This window comes from Panulirus ornatus, chromosome 45, assembly GCF_036320965.1.
Source record: "Panulirus ornatus isolate Po-2019 chromosome 45, ASM3632096v1, whole genome shotgun sequence".
Classification (NCBI taxonomy): domain Eukaryota; kingdom Metazoa; phylum Arthropoda; class Malacostraca; order Decapoda; family Palinuridae; genus Panulirus; species Panulirus ornatus.
This window is the reverse complement of record NC_092268.1, coordinates 495,695-516,992: the sequence shown is the minus strand read 5'-3', so window position 1 is coordinate 516,992 and position 21,298 is coordinate 495,695. Positions and strand designations below refer to the sequence as shown.

At 40.5% G+C, this 21,298-nt stretch overlaps 2 protein-coding genes across 57 annotated transcripts in view; one reads left to right on the top strand and one right to left on the bottom strand.

The window, feature by feature from the left end:
* IleRS (Isoleucyl-tRNA synthetase) overlaps nucleotides 1-21,298 on the bottom strand; it is a 415,824-nt gene that overhangs the window by 42,969 nt on the left and 351,557 nt on the right. For 4 of the 9 annotated variants that reach the window (XM_071688288.1, XM_071688294.1, XM_071688290.1 and 1 more), the window contains 5 exons: nucleotides 19,660-19,858; nucleotides 5,805-5,964; nucleotides 3,278-3,421; nucleotides 2,960-3,092; nucleotides 2,236-2,395 (listed from right to left, as the gene is read on the bottom strand). The gene's annotated coding sequence lies outside the window, so the exon portion shown is untranslated. Of the gene's footprint in view, nucleotides 1-2,235; nucleotides 2,396-2,959; nucleotides 3,129-3,277; nucleotides 3,422-5,804; nucleotides 5,965-19,659; nucleotides 19,859-21,298 lie in introns of all 9 variants that reach the window. The other 5 variants (XM_071688289.1, XM_071688292.1, XM_071688297.1 and 2 more) reach the window with 5 other exon arrangements.
* Nucleotides 1-21,298, top strand: part of LOC139762964 (uncharacterized) — a 614,722-nt gene that overhangs the window by 387,696 nt on the left and 205,728 nt on the right. The window lies entirely within an intron of this gene.

Here is a 21,298-nt window from a genome sequence, read left to right as displayed (position 1 = left end):
CAAGGAAACGGACAAAAGAATGGCCCAACCCACCCACATACACATGCATATACATAAACGCCCACACACGCACATATACATACCTATACATTTCAACGTATATAAACATATACATACATACACATGTACATACTCATTCTTTCTGCCTTCATCCATTGCCACTGCCACCCCACCACACATGAAACAACACCTCCTTCCCACGCACATGCGCGAGGTAGCGCTAGGAAAAGACAACAAAGGCCACATTCGTTCACACTCGGTCTGCTAGCTGTCATGTGTAATGCACCAAAACTACAGCTCCCTTTCCACATCCAAGCCCCACTAAGCTTTCCATGGTTTACCCCAGACACTTCACAGGACCTGGTTCAATATATAATGCAGTGGTTTCGGTGCATTACATATGACAGCTACCTTCACCTGGCACCACCACTCCTCTGTCACTTAACACACATGCCTTACTCATTTGATAGAAAATCTAAGCTAGTTTTTGTAGCTTTCCTCCAACTCCATATACAAAGCATGTCAACCACATCATATATTTTCTCCTGATCTATAAATTCCACACACAAAGTGTTTTCTTTAAGTATATCAAAGATTCTTCAAAGCAAGCACCTGATCGAAACAGCGTCTCCCACTTCTGAGGCCACTTTGTTCCTCCACAATCTGATGCTCTGTGCGTGCTACCCCATATCACAAGTCTCACAACTTTCCAGGTATCCTAAACAAACTTCCTCTATTCTAGTTCAAATATTCACTTTCTGTTCCCCTTGCATTTATACAATGGCACTGAACAAGCATTCCACCAGTCCTCAGGTACCTGACCTTCAATTATACATACTAACAAAAACACTTAACCTTACCGATTCTGGGAAACTGTTCCAGGCAAAGACCTCTGATGTTACAGTGTATGGGTCAAGAAAGTCTTCAGGATCATAGTCATTAGCCACCAACATGAACCAAGTGTCATCAACCTGAAATTTACATCAAATTGTAGTACCGTAATAATGAAAGATATTGTGCAAGAAAAACAATGAAAGCAGCAAATGTTCGTTCTGAAATTTACATCTTTACTATTCATTTATAATTAGTAGTTGCCTTGTATGATACAGGAGAGACACTGGCAGTATTTTCAATCCTGTTTTCCCCTTACCTAGTATATTCATTGCAACCAAAATCTGCTGAAAAATATTTTCCCTTTAATACACTTTTATCTCTTAAGTAGCCTAGCCATGGAAATTTTGGGTGGTGCCAAGGAATGTGGCAAGAAAAGATACATAGAAAAAGGAAAATGAGCAAACTGTCTATACTTATTGCTGTACACACACTTAAATTTGGTGCACTAAGTTTGCCTATCAAGTTTGTTGAATTTTGCCAACTCTTTGTCCCTTCTCTGTCACCACCAATTGATTATTGAGAGAGAACTATTCTCAATGCTAACAGTTCAACTTTCATATTATAATTAGTGCACCAAAGACGTGCTAATTAGCCACTGAATGATGTGGGGCATATAGCAGGGCACCCTTCTATCGGCACCTTGACTAGGTGGCAGGTCAAGGCACATGACCTCACCTAACCTACCAATTCCTGGAGAAATGAGCTTTATGGCCCAAACTATGGTTGCACATACACTTTTGCTGTCGGAAGACCTGTTAGTCTGCACTGCATATCAAATTTGCATTACATTTTCATTTAACCTATAAAGGACCCCAACCAAACTAGTATGGTATATGTTATGATGCCATACTAGTAGGGATTACTTTTATTAACATTCACTCAGCTTTCTCCTTTCACATACTTTTCCAAACTCATCACCAACTTCTGCAATTTCTCACTTGAATCTGCCACCAGTACTGTATCACTGTTAAACACACTCGCTTCCCAGGCCCTTTCATCCCCACAGGCTGCATACTCACCCCTCTCTCAAAGACTTGCATTTACGTCCCTTATCATCCCATCTAGACATATTGAGTGTCATCATGTGTGTACAACTATAACCAATAAAGCTTCTAGCATCAAGTAAGGTAATCCTTGCACTGACCCTATTCTACCACCTTGCCTAGGCAACTCGCCCCCATCCCAAGCTCGCCTTCATTTAACATTGATATCACTTTTATGGTTAGAAAATAAAATATTAGGAAATAGTGGAACTTTCCTCTGGAAAAATTACGAGGTTCCTTTTCCCATTCCTATGCCCAACTAGATCAAAACAAGACCATTATGTAGCAGAAAACCTACCACTAGTTAGCACTCCAGAGATCGTTCCTGCTATGGGACTGCCACGCGTGGTGAAGACATCCACTTCCATGTAGTTTGCACGCCAACTTTCCTGTACATTCTGATCTACAGCATCTAGTAGGAACTCCCGGGTTATGCTGTCTAGCGAGTGGCCATTCACCTGCAAAGTGAAATGCTTAACCAAAAGCAACCACGTACTATTGATTATATTCCTTTACCACAATATGTCAGAACCACTAAACTCCATTTCCTCTACTATTACAATTATTACCACTGAACACCACTAATCTACAGATATGCCTGCTACTTTGTCTAAAATTATGAAGGCCAACACGACAGTTTTTGGTTCCCAGTTATATGTATTAAATCATGAGCATACAGCCTTGGTTTGCTCACATACATCGACTTAAAGTGCAGGAATATACGAGTTAGTCAACTGTGCACCTGAACCATTCGATAAACAGGAAACCAAATATAGACATCCTATGTATATAACACATGTTTAGTAGCCAGTATAAAGCAGTATTAGCCATATAAAGGACACCAGTTTCATACTGGTTTGCAATGCAAGAAGTATGCCTACTTGAATCCACATTTACAAAGTGATATCCCCTCAAATTCTCAAAAAAATTTCCATTGGTTTAATAATCTTTTTAACATCCCTTTCCAGAATCAGAACTTTGAAGTGTTTTATATCTCAAGTGGTATGATGCAACTCACTCACCTTATGTAAAGTCAGTTCATCAAAATGGGCATTATCAACAGCGAGGGATGCAGCATTTATAATCAGTGATAGCTTGCTGACCGGAGTGGTACAACACTGTAGGGAGGGCATCCTTCAGAAGCTGTACCTCTGTCTGCAAGTATCACCAAGTGGTTAATCAACCAGTATCCTGTCATAAAAGAGAATTCTCATGTACGATCAGTAAGGTTTTGACTTTTTTGAAGTATAACCATTATTTGATTATGAGCATTATCAGACTTGCCACTCCCTCATCCCATTTTTTGTGGAAATAACCAAGAGAACATTCATTTTAAATACCTGAAGCTCGCTTACAGCTGCAACATATTCCTCCAAGGATTGATTGGCTGAGCTCCCTTCTAAGGGGTTCCTGATGTTAACAGTCTGATCAATGGTAGTTCCACTCCCTCTTAGTTCTGGGAAGATGACTGGCCCACTCCATACCTTTCAAAAGACCAGTTCACGCTTTTTTCATATCCAACTGCCTCTCCTACCTTACCAAGTCAGCATCATTAAAAATCAACCTCATTTACACATTTTGGTAATAGCCAAGCAACAGAATAAGTGACACTTGTAGATCCAGCAGTGATGTGCAGGCTGTAAGTGTGTTTAAATAGTTATATGCTACAGGCATGAAGTTGTCTTGGGATAAGACCTGGGATGATGACTGTGAAAAAGAACTCAAAGTAACTGGAGTCTTGATATCGCAAGTGATGGACAAGTACCGAGAGTGGCAGGGAGGGTAACAATGGAAGAAGTAGAGTGAAGACTAGAGGTCAGTTGTGCAAGAAAATGAAATGTTATGATGGAGCAGAGGGCACTGAAAGAGAAGAGAGCAATGATAGTGTGGTGGTGTGTTGGAATTAAGGGACTCTCTAAATTGCTGGTAGTACAAGAATGAAAGTTTTTATGTGCCCTAATGGCATCAGTCACAACACACGAGTCCTTGTTCAATTGGGTGTAGCCTTAATCAAATGAGGTCTTGAGAGGGTCTGGTCCAACTCTAGGTGGTTACCTCTAAAACAAGCAAGAGTGTAGGACACTGATATGAAGAGATTGCCAAGTGCTGACAATCGCTGTTTATTGTAATTCAACTCCAAGACAAGTGCAGATTATGGCCCAGACACATAGAGGTGAGGTCACTGACAAGCATGGGAACTAATGGGAAAGAGCCTTACAAAGCTCCACTTTTACTGAATAACAGGCCAGTGAAAAAAGAAAGTTGGGAGGATATGTTATCCAAGTCTAAATGAATAACAGGCCAGTGAAAAAAGAAAGTTGGGAGGATATTGTTATCCAAGTCTAAATGACTTTTTGAAGAATGAAAATGCAGAGGATGGACAAGACATTATATCCAAGGGCAAGGTTGTTTACAACCACAGAAGGTACTGGGAAAAAGACTTGCAATGCTCTTTTGCAATCCCATTAGGTAAAATGTCTAATGAAAAATAATTAGTTTATGGAAACAATTGTAGTGATGTGAAAGCATGGAAGAATCAAGACGCACTAGAGCACAGGTTTAAGAGAAGTGTTCTACCCCCTTTTGCTGAGGATAGTATAAACTCCATTATATAAAAAATAGCTTTTAAAAACCTTAACTACAAGTAGACTACTGGCATTCTGTCCAGAAACATGCATCTCTCCTTGTCATATACAACACTTGACTCGCATAGATCATTATTCGTAACCGATTTTCCTGTGGAGCACCATTCAATAGCCTTGACTTTTGGCAAATTGGTGGAAGCAACAGATGGTAGCAGTATGTAGGAACATTTAGGCTGGAGCATTAGGTAATAGTAATAATAAGGAACATTAGGTAGAAGCCCTCTACGTGGCTTGTTAAGGGTGAAGCAATAGAGGCTATGAAGTGGCACTGGAGTTCCCTAGATATGGAGAGACTACTGCCATGGACACCCATTTAAGGGAGTTCCACTTTACATTTAAAAGGCCAAGCGAGTGCTTTGACAGTTGCTGAAAGAGGAGTGGTAATTGGGAATACTGGATTCAATAAGCTGCACATGGGCAAGAGTATACATGTAAGGGACTGAGCATTAACATGCATAATTGGCCTGTTGCAATTCACTGGCTTGCACAGAAAAGGTTGTTATATGCAAGTATGTTAAAGGGAGTGACAGGTGGAATGCCATTTTTTGGTGAAGTAATGTGTGAAAGTCTGTAATGAACAAATGAAGAAAAAAGTCTAAAATAAAGTAGCAAGAGGAAGAGGGTTTAGAAAAGTGGCTTGTTGTGCTGCAATACCTAGAGAAATTAAAAAATGGCACACACATAAGCTAAATAAAACCAGGGCATTGAAAGGTTTAAATACTTACATAGACAAATGATGTGTATGGCATGTGAAAGATGGGATAAAGAAGTGATACTCCTGATCCTACCCACCTAGGTATCATGAGGATTAGTGATAACTGCATACTGAGCCAGCACTTCAGTGGTTTACAAGCTGCACTCCTCCGATCCAGACAGCCGTCTTTCTTTCTGTCTCAGCCATATGTAAACTGCTGGTATTCTGTCCACAAGCATACAATCTCTCCTTGTTACACACAAAACTTTACTCATGCTACTCATTCATCAAACCCGAGATTTTCCTATGGTGAGAGCTATGCTGTAGCCCACCCTTTCGGCAAAATGGTAGGAGCAACAGACAGCAGGCAGGAGCATCAGGCAGCAGTAGGTTAGGTTAGGTTAGGTTAGGTTAGGTTAGGTTACGTTAGGTTAGGTTAGGTTAGGTAGGTAGGTCAGGTCAGGTCACTTTTCCTATTCCTATGCCCAACTAGATTAAAACAAGACCATTATGTAGCAGAAAACCTACCACTAGTTAGCACTCCAGAGATCGTTCCTGATATGGGACTGCCAAGGGTGGTGAAGACATCCACTTCCATGTAGTTTGCATGCCAACTTTCCTGTACATTCTGATCTACACCATCTAGTAGGAACTCCCGGGTTATGCTGTCTAGCGAGTGGCCATTCACCTGCAAAGTTTAATGCTTAACCAAAAGCAACCACGTACTATTGATTATATTCTTTTACCCCAATATGTCAGAACCACTAAACTCCATTTCCTCTACTATTACTATTATTACCACTGAACACCACTAATCTACAGATATGCCTGCTACTTTGTCTAAAATTATGAAGGCCAACACGACAGTTTTTGGTTCCCAATTATGTATTAAATCATGAGCATACAGCCTTGGTTTGCTCACATACATTGACTTAAAGTGCAGGAATATACGAGTTAGCCAACTGTGCACGTGATCCATTCGATAAACAGGAAACCAAATATAGACATCCTATGTATATAACACAACATGTTTAGTAGCCAGTATAAAGCAGTATTAGCCATATAAAGGACACCAGTTTCATACTGGTTTGCAATGCAAGAAGTATGCCTACTTGAATCCACATTTACAAAGTGATATCCCCTCAAATTCTCAAAAAAATTTCCATTGGTTTAATAATCTTTTTAACATATACTTTCCCACGAATACTCAACAAACTTATACCTCTGTAATTTGAACACTCACCTTTATCATCCCCTTTGCCTTTGTACAACAGCGCTATGCATGCATTCCACCAATCCTCAGGCACTGCACCATGAACCAAACATACACTGAATATCCTCACCAACCAGTCAACAACATGGTCACCCCCTTTTTTAATAAATTCCACTGCAATGCCATCCAAGTATATATATACAAACACAAATGTACATAAGCTCTTAAAATATATTATTCATTATAAATTTTACAATTTGTAACATTCAAAATATAACAGCAATAAACCTTGCAAAAAACATAATACATTTGAAAACAGTAATACACATGATAATATAACACCAATAAACATCATATTAATATTATTCAATTAATACACACAAGCAAATAATAAAATCATCTACAATAGTATACAATAAATGCAAATATTTCACTATATATAGCAATTACAATATACCTTATAATATGAAAGTTACACTTATGCTAATATACAAGTAAGACACATACTAACATACTACTTATAATCATATCAAACTAATACACTTAATATTCACTACAAAGGCAACTGTAATTAAACAAATAATACAGCTGAAATACAACAAATACACCTAATAGAATATACACACAATATACATATAAAAATAACACACCTATCAATATCTAAAATGGGAAACAGAAGAAGGAGTCACGCGGGGAGTGCTCATCCTCCTCGAAGGCTCAGACGGGTGTCTAAATGTGTGTACATGTAACCAAGAAGTGAAAAAAGGAGAGATAGGTAGTATGTTTGAGGAAAGGAACCTGGATGTTTTGGCTCTATAACCTCTATATGGGAAACAGAAGAAGGAGTCACGCGGGGAGTGCTCATCCTCCTCGAAGGCTCAGACTGGGGTGTCTAAATGGGTGTGGATGTAACCAAGATGTGAAAAAAGGAGAGATAGGTAGTATGTTTGAGGAAAGGAACCTGGATGTTTTGGCTCTGAGTGAAACAAAACTCAAGGGTAAAGGGGAAGAGTGGTTTGGGAATGTCTTGGGAGTAAAGTCAGGGGTTAGTGAGATGACAAGAGCAAGGGAAGAAGTAGCACTACTCCTGAAACAGGAGTTGTGTGAGTATGTGATAGAATGTAAGAAAGTAAATTCTCGATTAATATGGGTAAAACTGAAAGTTGATGGAGAGAGATGGGTGATTATTGGTGCATATGCACCTGGGCATGAGAAGAAAGATCATGAGAGGCAAGTGTTTTGGGAGCAGCTGAATGAGTGTGTTAGTGGTTTTGATGCACGAGACCGGGTTATAGTGATGGGTGATTTGAATGCAAAGGTGAGTAATGTGGCAGTTGAGGGAATAATTGGTATACATGGGGTGTTCAGTGTTGTAAATGGAAATGGTGAAGAGCTTGTAGATTTATGTGCTGAAAAAGGACTGGTGATTGGGGATACCTGGTTTAAAAAGCGAGATATAGATAAGTATACGTATGTAAGTAGGAGAGATGGCCAGAGAGCGTTATTGGATTACGTGTTAATTGACAGGCGTGCGAAAGAGAGACTTTTGGATGTTAATGTGCTGAGAGGTGCAACTCGAGGGATGTCTGATCATTATCTTGTGGAGGTTAAGGTGAAGATTTGTATGGGTTTTCAGAAAAGAAGAGTGAATGTTGGGGTGAAGAGGGTGGTGAGAGTAAGGGAGCTTGGGAAGGAGACTTGTGTGAGGAAGTACCAGGAGAGACTGAGTACAGAATGGAAAAAGGTGAGAACAATGGAAGTAAGGGGAGTGGGGGAGGAATGGGATGTATTTAGGGAATCAGTGATGGATTGCGCAAAAGATGCTTGTGGCATGAGAAGAGTGGGAGGTGGGTTGATTAGAAAGGGTAGTGAGTGGTGGGATGAAGAAGTAAGATTATTAGTGAAAGAGAAGAGAGAGGCATTTGGACGATTTTTGCAGGGAAAAAATGAAATTGAGTGGGAGATGTATAAAAGAAAGAGACAGGAGGTCAAGAGAAAGGTGCAAGAGGTGAAAAAAGAGCAAATGAGAGTTGAGGTGAGAGAGTATCATTATATTTTAGGAAGAATGAAAAGATGTTTTGGAAGGAGGTAAATAATGTGCGTAAGACAAGGAAGCAAATGGGAACTTCAGTGAAGGGCGCAAATGGGGAGGTGATAACAAGTAGTGGTGATGTGAGAAGGAGATGGAGCGAGTATTTTGTAGGTTTGTTGAATGTGTTTGATGATAGAGTGGCAGATATAGGGTGTTTTGGTCGAGGTGGTGTGCAAAGTGAGAGGGTTAGGGAAAATGATTTGGTAAACAGAGAAGAGGTAGCAAAAGCTTTGCGGATGATGAAAGCCGGCAAGGCAGCAGGTTTGGATGGTATTGCAGTGGAATTTATTAAAAAAGGGGGTGACTGTACTGTTGACTGGTTGGTAAGGTTATTTAATGTATGTATGACTCATGGTGAGGTGCCTGAGGATTGGCGGAATGCGTGCATAGTGCCACTGTACAAAGGCAAAGGGGATAAGAGTGAGTGCTCAAATTACAGAGGTATAAGTTTGTTGAGAATTCCTGGTAAATTATATGGGAGGGTATTGATTGAGAGGGTGAAGGCATGTACAGAGCATCAGATTGGGGAAGAGCAGTGTGGTTTCAGAAGTGGTAGAGGATGTGTGGATCAGGTGTTTGCTTTGAAGAATGTATGTGAGAAATACTTAGAAAAGCAAATGGATTTGTATGTAGCATTTATGGATCTGGAGAAGGCATATGATAGAGTTGATAGAGATGCTCTGTGGAAGGTATTAAGAATATAAGGTGTGGGAGGCAAGTTGTTAGAAGCAGTGAAAAGTTTTTATCAAGGATGTAAGGCATGTGTACGTGTAGGAAGAGACGAAAGTGATTGGTTCTCAGTGAATGTTGGTTTGCGGCAGGGGTGTGTGATGTCTCCATGGTTGTTTAATTTGTTTATGGATGGGGTTGTTTGGGAGGTGAATGCAAGAGTTTTGGAAAGAGGGGCAAGTATGAAGTCTGTTGTGGATGAGAGAGCTTGGGAAGTGAGTCAGTTGTTGTTCGCTGATGAAAAAGTGCTGGTGGCTGATTCATGTGAGAAACTGCAGAAGCTGGTGACTGAGTTTGGTAAAGTGTGTGAAAGAAGAAAGTTAAGAGTAAATGTGAATAAGAGCAAGGTTATTAGGTACAGTAGGGTTGAGGGTCAAGTCAATTGGGAGGTAAGTTTGAATGGAGAAAAACTGGAGGAAGTAAAGTGTTTTAGATATCTGGGAGTGGATCTGGCAGCAGATGAAACCATGGAAGCGGAAGTGAATCATAGGGTGGGGGAGGGGGCAAAAATCCTGGGAGCCTTGAAGAATGTGTGGAAGTCGAGAACATTATCTCAGAAAGCAAAAATGGGTATGTTTGAAGGAATAGTGGTTCCAACAATGTTGTATGGTTGCGAGGCGTGGGCTATGGATAGAGTTGTGCGCAGGAGGGTGGGTGTGCTGGAAATGAGATGTTTGAGGACAATGTGTGGTGTGAGGTGGTTTGATCGAGTAAGTAATGTAAGGGTAAGAGAGATGTGTGGAAATAAAAAGAGCGTGGTTGAGAGAGCAGAAGAGGGTGTTTTGAAATGGTTTGGGCACATGGAGAGAATGAGTGAGGAAAGATTGACCAAGAGGATATATGTGTCGGAGGTGGAGGGAACAAGGAGAAGTGGGAGACCAAATTGGAGGTGGAAAGATGGAGTGAAAAAGATTTTGTGTGATCGGGGCCTGAACATGCAGGAGGGTGAAAGGAGGGCAAGGAATAGAGTGAATTGGATCGATGTGGTATACCGGGGTTGACGTGCTGTCAGTGGATTGAATCAGGGCATGTGAAGCGTCTGGGGTAATCCATGGAAAGTTGTGTGGGGCCTGGATGTGGAAAGGGAGCTGTGGTTTCGGGCATTATTGCGTGACAGCTGGAGACTGAGTGTGAATGAATGGGGCCTTTGTTGTCTTTTCCTAGTGCTACCTCGCACACATGAGGGGGGAAGGGATGGTATTCCATGTGTGGCGAGGTGGTGATGGGAATGAATAGGGGCAGACAGTGTGAATTGTGTGCATGGGTATATATGTATGTGTCTGTGTGTGTATATATATGTGTACATTGAGATGTATAGGTATGTATATTTGCGTGTGTGGGCATGTGTGTGTGTACATTGTGTATGGGGGTGGGTTGTGCCATTTCTTTCGTCTGTTTCCTTGCGCTACCTCGCAAACGCGGGAGACAGCGACAAAGCAAAATAAAAAAAATAAATAAATCAATAATACGCTTACCATTCTAAACTAAATAAACATTAGATTATCATTTATACTCATCATTTCAAACTAATGCGCATGATCATATCATTGTAATACACTTCAACATATAACATCAATACCCATCGCAATATACAAGTAATACACCTCATAATATCAAACCATTACAATATCAAAACTTAGAACGCAATACAGCGAATGTTGTAAAATCAATTTCAACCAATACACATCATATCAATGCAATTTCACTCAGAACATACAAAATCTTTAAACTCTGAAACTTATCATTTCAAATATTACCTAATAAGCCTCATATTAAACTAATACATCTAGTAAAAAACAATCCAAATTACACAATTTATCAGTATGCATAACAAAAAACCTAACCTCCCTACTACTCGAAAGCTTCTTTAAACTTTACTTTCACTTCACACCCATCACCGACACTAAAACTGCACTAATGTCAGTCAACATGCCGAGCAACACACAACTTTTGTTCATTAATACTTCATACTATTCGCCATTTCCCGCGTTAGCAAGGTAGCGTTAAGAACAGAGGACTGGACCTTTGAGGGAATATCCTCACCTGGCCCCCTTCTCTGTTCCTTCTTTTGGAAAATTAAAAAACTGAGAGGGGAGGATTTCCAGCCCCCCACTCCCTTCCCTTTTAGTCGCCTTCTACGACACACAGGGAATACGTGGGAAGTATTCTTTCTCCCCTATCTCTTATCTTTTTTTTTTTTTTTGCTTTGTCGCTGTCTCCCGCGTTTGCGAGGTAGCGCAAGGAAACAGACGAAAGAAATGGCCCAACCCACCCCCATACACATGTATTTACATACACGTCCACACACGCAAATATACATACCTACACAGCTTTCCATGGTTTACCCCAGACGCTTCACATGCCCTGATTCAATCCACTGACAGCACGTCAACCCCGGTATACCACATCGATCCAATTCACTCTATTCCTTGCCCTCCTTTCACCCTCCTGCAGGTTCAGGCCCCAATCACACAAAATCTTTTTCACTCCATCTTTCCACCTCCAATTTGGTCTCCCACTTCTCCTTGTTCCCTCCACCTCCGACACATATATCCTCTTGGTCAATCTTTCCTCACTCATTCTCTCCATGTGCCCAAACCATTTCAAAAGACCCTCTTCTGCTCTCTCAACCATGCTCTTTTTATTTCCACACATCCCTCTTACCCTTACGTTACTTACTCGATCAAACCACCTCACACCACACATTGTCCTCAAACATCTCATTTCCAGCACATCCACCCTCCTGTGCACAACTCTATCCATAGCCCACGCCTCGCAACCATACAACATTGTTGGAAACACTATTCCTTCAAACATACCCATTTTTGCTTTCTGAGATAATGTTCTCGACTTCCACACATTCTTCAAGGCTCCCAGGATTTTTGCCCCCTCCCCCACCCTATGATCCACTTCCGCTTCCATGGTTCCATCCGCTGCCAGATCCACTCCCAGATATCTAAAACACTTTACTTCCTCCTGTTTTTCTCCATTCAAACTTACCTCCCAATTGGCTTGACCCTCAACCCTACTGTACCTAATTACCTTGCTCTTATTCACATTTACTCTTAACTTTCTTCTTTCACACACCTTACCAAACTCAGTCACCAGCTTTTGCAGTTTCTCACATGAATCAGCCACCAGCGCTGTATCATCAGCGAACAACAACTGACTCATTTCCCAAGCTCTCTCATCCACAACAGACTTCATCCTTGCCCCTCTTTCCAAAACTCTTGCATTCACCTCCCTAACAACCCCATCCATAAACAAATTAAACAACCATGGAGACATCACACACCCCTGCCACAAACCTACATACACTGAGAACCAATCACTTTCCTCTCTTCCTACACGTACACATGCCTTACATCCTCGATAAAAACTTTTCACTGCTTCTAACAACTTGCCTCCCACACCATATATTCTTAATACCTTCCACAGAGCATCTCTATCAACTCTATCATATGCCTTCTCCAGATCCATAAATGCTACATACAAATCCATTTGCTTTTCTAAGTATTTCTCACATACATTCTTCAAAGCAAACACCTGATCCACACATCCTCTACCATTTCTGAAACCACACTGCTCTTCCCCAATCTGATGCTCTGTACATGCCTTCACCCTCTCAATCAATACCCTCCCATATAATTTACCAGGAACACTCAACAAACTTATACCTCTGAAATTTGAGCACTCTCTTATCCCCTTTGCCTTTGTACAATGGCACTATGCACGCATTCCGCCAATCCTCAGGCACCTCACCATGAGACATACATACATTAAATAACCTTACCAACCAGTCAATAATACAGTCACCCCCTTTTTTAGTAAATTCCACTGCAATACCATCCAAACCTGCTGCCCTATCCCTTAATACTAAAAATTCACCTCCTATGTCAGGAAGTTACATCTCACTGCCTTATCTTCCATTATATAGGTTACAATAATAACTAACAATTAAATGTGTTATTCTTATTGTGTACATGTCCTGCATCCAAGGTCAGGTCATACAACGCTTTAATAAATCACTTTAAAAAATACAATTGTCTTACATTCATAACATTTCCCATAAGAAAAAATCATCATCATTCATGCTAAATCAACACTTTCATTTATTCTCAAAACACATATACACACCTACCAATGCAACATATAAATCATTTAATAAAAAGGTACATTACTTATCCAAAAAGTATACTTGGTCAATAACCTAAACATGTCCACGTGTTGAACTTTCACACATTTGCACCTACTCAATCCCTACATCTAATCATATCAAAATATCACAACCAATATATATACTAATACAACTAATAATGATATTTTCCAATTAATATAACACAAAAGTAACACACAAAATATTCTTCTACTTCAAAAACAATAACAATCCTATGACAGCTTAATTTCTCCTTTTCAACAAGTTACATTTGAAATGCACTTATGTCAACCAACACCACAACAAACACAACTTACACCCTACATTTCAGTTAATAATAATTTACCTCCAACATAAGGTCTGATAAGGTTTCAAGAGATTAGGTGGACTTTTTATATCAAATACATAATTTTACATTCTCTGAAATCTATACATTTCACCTACAATTCATTTAATATAACCATAACCATTTTCTGGAAGGAGGTAAATAAAGTGCGTAAGACAAGGGAGCAAATGGGAACTGCAGTGAAGGGCGCAAATGGGGAGGTGATAACAAGTAGTGGTGATGTGAGAAGGAGATGGAGTGAGTATTTTGAAGGTTTGTTGAATGTGTTTGATGATAGAGTGGCAGATATAGGGTGTTTTGGTCAATGTGGTGTGCAAAGTGAGTGGGTTAGGGAAAATGATTTGGTAAACAGAGAAGAGGTAGCAAAAGATTTGCGGAAGATGAAAGCCGGCAAGGCAGCAGGTTTGGATGGTATTGCAGTGGAATCTATTAAAAAAGGGGGTGACTGTATTGTTGACTGGTTGGTAAGGTTATTTAATGTATGTATGATTCATGGTGAGGTGCCTGAGGATTGGCGGAATGCATGCATAGTGCCATTGTACAAAGGCAAAGGGGATAAGAGTGAGTGCTCAAATTACAGAGGTATAAGTTTGTTGAGTATTCCTGGTAAATTATATGGGAGAGTATTGATTGAGAGGGTGAAGGCATGTACAGAGCATCAGATTGGGGAAGAGCAGTGTGGTTTCAGAAGTGGTAGAGGATGTGTGGATCAGGAGTTTGCTTTGAAGAATGTGAGAAATACTTAGAAAAGCAAATGAATTTGTATGTAGCATTTATGGATCTGGACAAGGTATATGACAGAGTTGATAGAGATGCTCTGTGGAAGGTATTAAGAATATATGGTGTGGAAGGCAAGTTGTTAGAAGCAGTGAAAAGTTTTTATCGAGGATGTAAGGCATGTGTACGTGTAGGAAGAGAGGAAAGTGATTGGTTCTCAGTGAATGTAGGTTTGCGGCAGGGGTGTGTGATGTCTCCATGGGTGTTTAATTTGTTTATGGATGGGGTTGTTAGGGAGGTGAATGCAAGAGTTTTGGAAAGAGGGGCAAGTATGAAATCTGTTGCGGATGAGAGAGCTTGGGAAGTGAGTCAGTTCTTGTTCGCTGATGACACAGCGCTGGTGGCTGATTCATGTGAGAAACTGCAGAAGTTGGTGAATGAGTTTGGTTAAGTGTGTGAAAGAAGAAAGTTAAGAGTAAATGTGAATAAGAGCAAGGTTATTAGGTACAGTAGGGTTGAGGGTCAAGTCAATTGGGAGGTAAGTTTGAATGGAGAAAAACTGGAGGAAGTAAAGTGTTTTAGATATCTGGGAGTGGATCTGGCAGCGGATGGAACCATAGAAGCGGAAGTGAATCATAGGGTGGGGGAGGGGGCGAAAATCCTGGGAGCCTTGAAGAATGTGTGGCAGTCGAGAACATTATCTCGGAAAGCAAAAATGGGTATGTTTGAAGGAATAGTGATTCCAACAATGTTGTATGGTTGCGAGGCGTGGGCTATGGATAGAGTTGTGCGCAGGAAGGTGGATGTGCTGGATATGAGATGTTTAAGGACAATGTGTGGAGTGAGGTGGTTTGATCGTGTAAGTAATGTAAGGGTAAGAGAGATGTGTGGAAATAAAAAGAGCGTGGTTGAGAGAGCAGAAGAGGGTGTTTTGAAATGGTTTGGTCACATGGAGAGAATGAGTGAGGAAAGATTGACCAAGAGGATATATGTGTCGGAGGTGGAGGGAACGAGGAGAAGTGAGAGACCAAATTGGAGGTGGAAAGATGGAGTGAAAAAGATTTTGTGTGATCGGGGCCTGAACATGCAGGAGGGTGAAAGGAGGGCAAGGAATAGAGTGAACTGGATCGATGTGGTATACCAGGGTTGACGTGCTGTCAGTGGATTGAATCAGGGCATGTGAAGCGTCTAGGGTAAACCATGGAAAGTTGTGAGGGGCCTGGATGTGGAAAGGGAGCTGTGGTTTCGGGCATTATTGCATGACAGATAGAGACTGAGTGTGAACAAATGGGGCCTTTGTTTTCTTTTCCTAGTGCTACCTCACACACATGAGGGGGGAGGGGGATGGTATTCCATGTGTGGCGAGGTGGCGATGGGAATGAATAAAGGCAGACAGTGTGAATTGTGTGCATAGGTATATATGTGTGTGTCTGTGTGTGTATATATCAATACATACAATTAGGTTTTCTATATACACTTACTAGACACAGTTTAATTATCTCTAATGATGGTACAAGGCAAGTTTTTATATATATACTAACTAGACACACTTTAATTACTAGACACACTTTAATTATCTTTAATGATGGCACAAGGCATGTTTTTAAATATATACTAACAAGACACACTTTAATTATCTTTAATGATGGCACAAGGCATGTTTTTATATATATACTAACTAGACACACTTTAATTATCTTTAATGATGGTACAAGGCATGTTTTTATATATATACTAACTAGACACACTTTAATTATCTCTAATGAGGGTACAAGGCATGTTTTTATATATATACTAACTAGACACACTTTAATTATCTTTAATGATGGTACAAGGCATGTTTTTATATATATACTAACTAGACACACTTTATCTTTAATGATGGTACAAGGCATGTTTTTATATATATACTAACTAGACACACTTTAATTATCTCTAATGATGGCACAAGGCATGTTTTCATGTCTGCTTCAATTACATACATCTGTTTTTCACTAACTTCATACTCAAAACTCACATTTCCCATGATGTACACACCCCTAACTACTATGATTTTAAAACTATTCTCAAAAATTTTAATTTTAAAGTCTTCTTACGCATCTTTTAATTAACGAATACACTAGCATTGTTCATTACAAATATATTATGACAAATTAATATCTAAAATAAAATTAACTGCTGATATATATATATATTTGCGCCCTTCAGTGAAGTTCCCATTTGCTCCCTTGTCTTACGCACTTTATTTACCTCCTTCCAGAACATCTTTTTATTCTCCCTAAAATTTAATGATACTCTCTCACCCCAACTCTCATTTGCCCTTTTTTCACCTCTTGCACCTTTCTCTTGACCTCCTGTCTCTTTCTTTTATACGTCTCCCACTCAATTTCATTTTTTCCCTGCAAAAATCGTCCAAATGCCTCTCTCTTCTCTTTCACTAATACTCTTACTTCTTCATCCCACCACTCACTACCCTTTCTAATCAACCCACCTCCCACTCTTCTCATGCCACAAGCATCTTTTGCGCAATCCATCACTGATTCCCTAAATACATCCCATTCCTCCCCCACTCCCCTTACTTCCATTGTTCTCACCTTTTTCCATTCTGTACTCAGTCTCTCCTGGTACTTCCTCACACAAGTCTCCTTCCCAAGCTCACTTACTCTCACCACCCTCTTCACCCCAACATTCACTCTTCTTTTCTGGAAACCCATACAAATCTTCACCTTAGCCTCCACAAGATAATGATCAGACATCCCTCCAGTTGCACCTCTCAGCACATTAACATCCAAAAGTCTCTCTTTCGCGCACCTGTCAATTAACATGTAATCCAGTAACGCAAATGGGGAGGTGATAACAAGTAGTGGTGATGTGAGAAGGAGATGGAGTGAGTATTTTGAAGGTTTGTTGAATGTGTTTGATGATAGAGTGGCAGATATAGGGTGTTTTGGTCGAGGTGGTGTGCAAAGTGCGAGGGTTAGGGAAAATGATTTGGTAAACAGAGAAGAGGTAGTAAAAGCTTTGCGGAAGATGAAAGCCGGCAAGGCAGCAGGTTTGGATGGTATTGCAGTGGAATTTATTAAAAAAGGGGGTGACTGTATTGTTGACTGGTTGGTAAGGTTATTTAATGTATGTATGACTCATGGTGAGGTGCCTGAGGACTGGCGGAATGCGTGCATAGTGCCATTGTACAAAGGCAAAGGGGATAAGAGTGAGTGCTCAAATTACAGAGGTATAAGTTTGTTGAGTATTCCTGGTAAATTGTATGGGAGGGTATTGATTGAGAGGGTGAAGGCATGTACAGAGCATCAGATTGGGGAAGAGCAGTGTGGTTTCAGAAGTGGTAGAGGATGTGTGGATCAGGTGTTTGCTTTGAAGAATGTATGTGAGAAATACTTAGAAAAGCAAATGGATTTGTATGTAGCATTTATGGATCTGGAGAAGGCATATGATAGAGTTGATAGAGATGCTCTGTGGAAGGTATTAAGAATATATGGTGTGGGAGGCAAGTTGTTAGAAGCAGTGAAAAGTTTTTATCGAGGATGTAAGGCATGTGTACGTGTAGGAAGAGAGGAAAGTGATTGGTTCTCAGTGAATGTAGGTTTGCGGCAGGGGTGTGTGATGTCTCCATGGTTGTTTAATTTGTTTATGGATGGGGTTGTTAGGGAGGTGAATGCAAGAGTTTTGGAAAGAGGGGCAAGGATAAAGTCTGTTGGGGATGAGAGAGCTTGGGAAGTGAGTCAGTTGTTGTTCGCTGATGATACAGCGCTGGTGGCTGATTCATGTGAGAAACTGCAGAAGCTGGTGACTGAGTTTGGTAAAGTGTGTGAAAGAAGAAAGTTGAGAAACTGCAGAAGCTGGTGACTGAGTTTGGTAAAGTGTGTGAAAGAAGAAAGTTAAGAGTAAATGTGAATAAGAGCAAGGTTATTAGGTACAGTAGGGTTGAGGGTCAAGTCAATTGGGAGGTGAGTTTGAATGGAGAAAAACTGGAGGAAGTGAAGTGTTTTAGATATCTGGGAGTGGATCTGGCAGCGGATGGAAACATGGAAGTGGAAGTGGATCATAGGGGAGGGGGCGAAAATTCTGGGAGCCTTGAAGAATGTGTGGAAGTCGAGAACATTATCTCGGAAAGCAAAAATGGGTATGTTTGAAGGAATAGTGGTTCCAACAATGGTGTATGGTTGCGAGGCGTGGACTATGGATAGAGTTGTGCGCAGGAGGATGGATGTGCTGGAAATGAGATGTTTGAGGACAATGTGTGGTGTGAGGTGGTTTGATCGAGTAAGTAACGTAAGGGTAAGAGAGATGTGTGGAAATAAAAAGAGCGTGGTTGAGAGAGCAGAAGAGGGTGTTTTGAAATGGTTTGGGCACATGGAGAGAATGAGTGAGGAAAGATTGACCAAGAGGATATATGTGTCGGAGGTGGAGGGAACGAGGAGAAGAGGGAGACCAAATTGGAGGTGGAAAGATGGAGTGAAAAAGATTTTGTGTGATCGGGGCCTGAACATGCAGGAGGGTGAAAGGAGGGCAAGGAATAGAGTGAATTGGAGCGATGTGGTATACCGGGGTTGACGTGCTGTCAGTGGATTGAATCAAGGTATGTGAAGCGTCTGGGGTAAACCATGGAAAGCTGTGTAGGTATGTATATTTGCGTGTGTGGACGTATGTATATACATGTGTATGGGGGTGGGTTGGGCCATTTCTTTCGTCTGTTTCCTTGCGCTACCTCGCAAACGCGGGAGACAGCGACAAAGCAAAAAAAAAAAAAAAAAAATATATATATATATATATATATATATATATATATATATATATATATATATATATATATATATATATATTTTTTCATACTATTTGCCATTTCCCGCAATGGCGAGGTAGCGTTAAGAACAGAGAACTGGGCCTTAGAGGGAATATCCTCACCTGACCCCCTTCTCTGTTCCTTCTTTTGGAAAATTAAAAAAACCAAGAGAGGGGAGGATTTCCAGCCCCCCACTCCCTCCCCTTTTAGTCGCCTTCTATGACACGCAGGGAATACGTGGGAAGTATTCTTTCTCCCCTATCCCCAGGGATAAGACACTTAGGTATATGAAAATTACAGAACAAAGAAACATTTCTAATTATACTCACCCCGTGCTCTAACTGATGCAAGCATACAAGTTAGTAATCTTTTGCTAATTGACTCATCAATAACTGAGAGAAGACAAGCAAAAGAGACTTTGGCAGGATGGGAGGCAACGAGAGCTTTCGGTGGAGGCTGAGGTTCAGAGGTCAATAATGCAAGGAGTTCCTCACAGGGGGTAAGCATCATCCCTTCCTCTCGAGTAACCTGCAGATATTTATATTCTTAATATTCTTGGTCAGAAAGGGAAAAGAAAAAAGTATGTGTTAACTACTACCAATACCACACATCATAATCTTTTGACATTTCTTTCATTCTCAGTTGTTTGCAATTCCCATTATCATCAAGGTAACGGCAGGAACCTACAAATAGAAATGGCCCCAATTGCTCACATCCATTCTCTAGCAGACATGTGTACTGCACCAAAACCAAAACTCCCCATTCATGATGAAGCCCACAGACCTCTCTGCAATTTCCCCCTGCCATTTTACATAACCAGGTTTTGTCCAATGCCAACACATTGTCCCTTGCGCCAGGGTCTCTGAAAGGATTCTGATCAGGGGGTACCAAGTTTCCTACAGGTTCCCTTCCCTTCTCCATTAGCCATCTTGTTTTTAAACACAATGCTTTTATGCCATGAGCTGTAAGGCCAAAAAGGCATGGAGGATGAGAGAGGGGTGGAATGGAGCACTCAACTGATCTCTATTTGTGGTCTTATGCTCCAATACTCCCACCAAGATTATTATACATAAATATTGATAAAATATAAATACAAGAGCAATACAATACAAATACAAGGACAAGAGCAAAAGGAAGGAGTAGCACTACTCATGAAGCAGGAGTTCTGGGAGTATGTGATAGAGTTTAAGAAAGTAAACTCTACATTGATATGGGTAAAAGTGAAATTGGATGGAAAAAGAGACGGGTGATTATTGGTGCCTATGAGCTTGGTCATGAGAAGAAAGATCATGAGAGGCAAGTGTTTTGAGAGCAGCTTAGTGTGTTAGCAGCTTTGATGCACGAGACTGGGTTATAGCAATGGGTGATTTGAATGCAAAGGTGAGTAATGTGGAAGTTGATGGTATAATTGGTGTACTTGGGGTGTTCGGTGTTGTAAATGGGAATGGTGAAGAGCTTGTAGTTTTATGTGCTTCAGATCCATGTATGCCACATACAAATCATCCCTTTTCTTTGAGTATTTCTGACATATTCAAGGCAAACATCTGATACAAACATTCTATACCACTCCTGAAACCACAATCCTTCCCCAGTTTGATCCTCTGTGCATACCATCATCATCTAAATCATCATCACTCTTCCAAACAACTTAAGTATGTTCAACAAACTTGTGCCTCTAATTCAAACACTCGTCTTTGTCCCCTTTGCCCTAATGATATTATTACAGGCTATCTGGCAATCCTCTAGCATCTAATCATGACCCATACAAAATTGATAATCCTAGACACTTTATCAAGATCCACATACACACTGAAAATCCTAACTAACCAAAAACAAGAAAGTCACTCACTCACTTGTGAAATTCAACTGCAATACCATCCACTCAGCCTTCCCACATTTCATCATATGGAAAACTTTCACAACCTTTTTTTCACCAAAATCACTTGATATAACTCTCTCATTTTATGT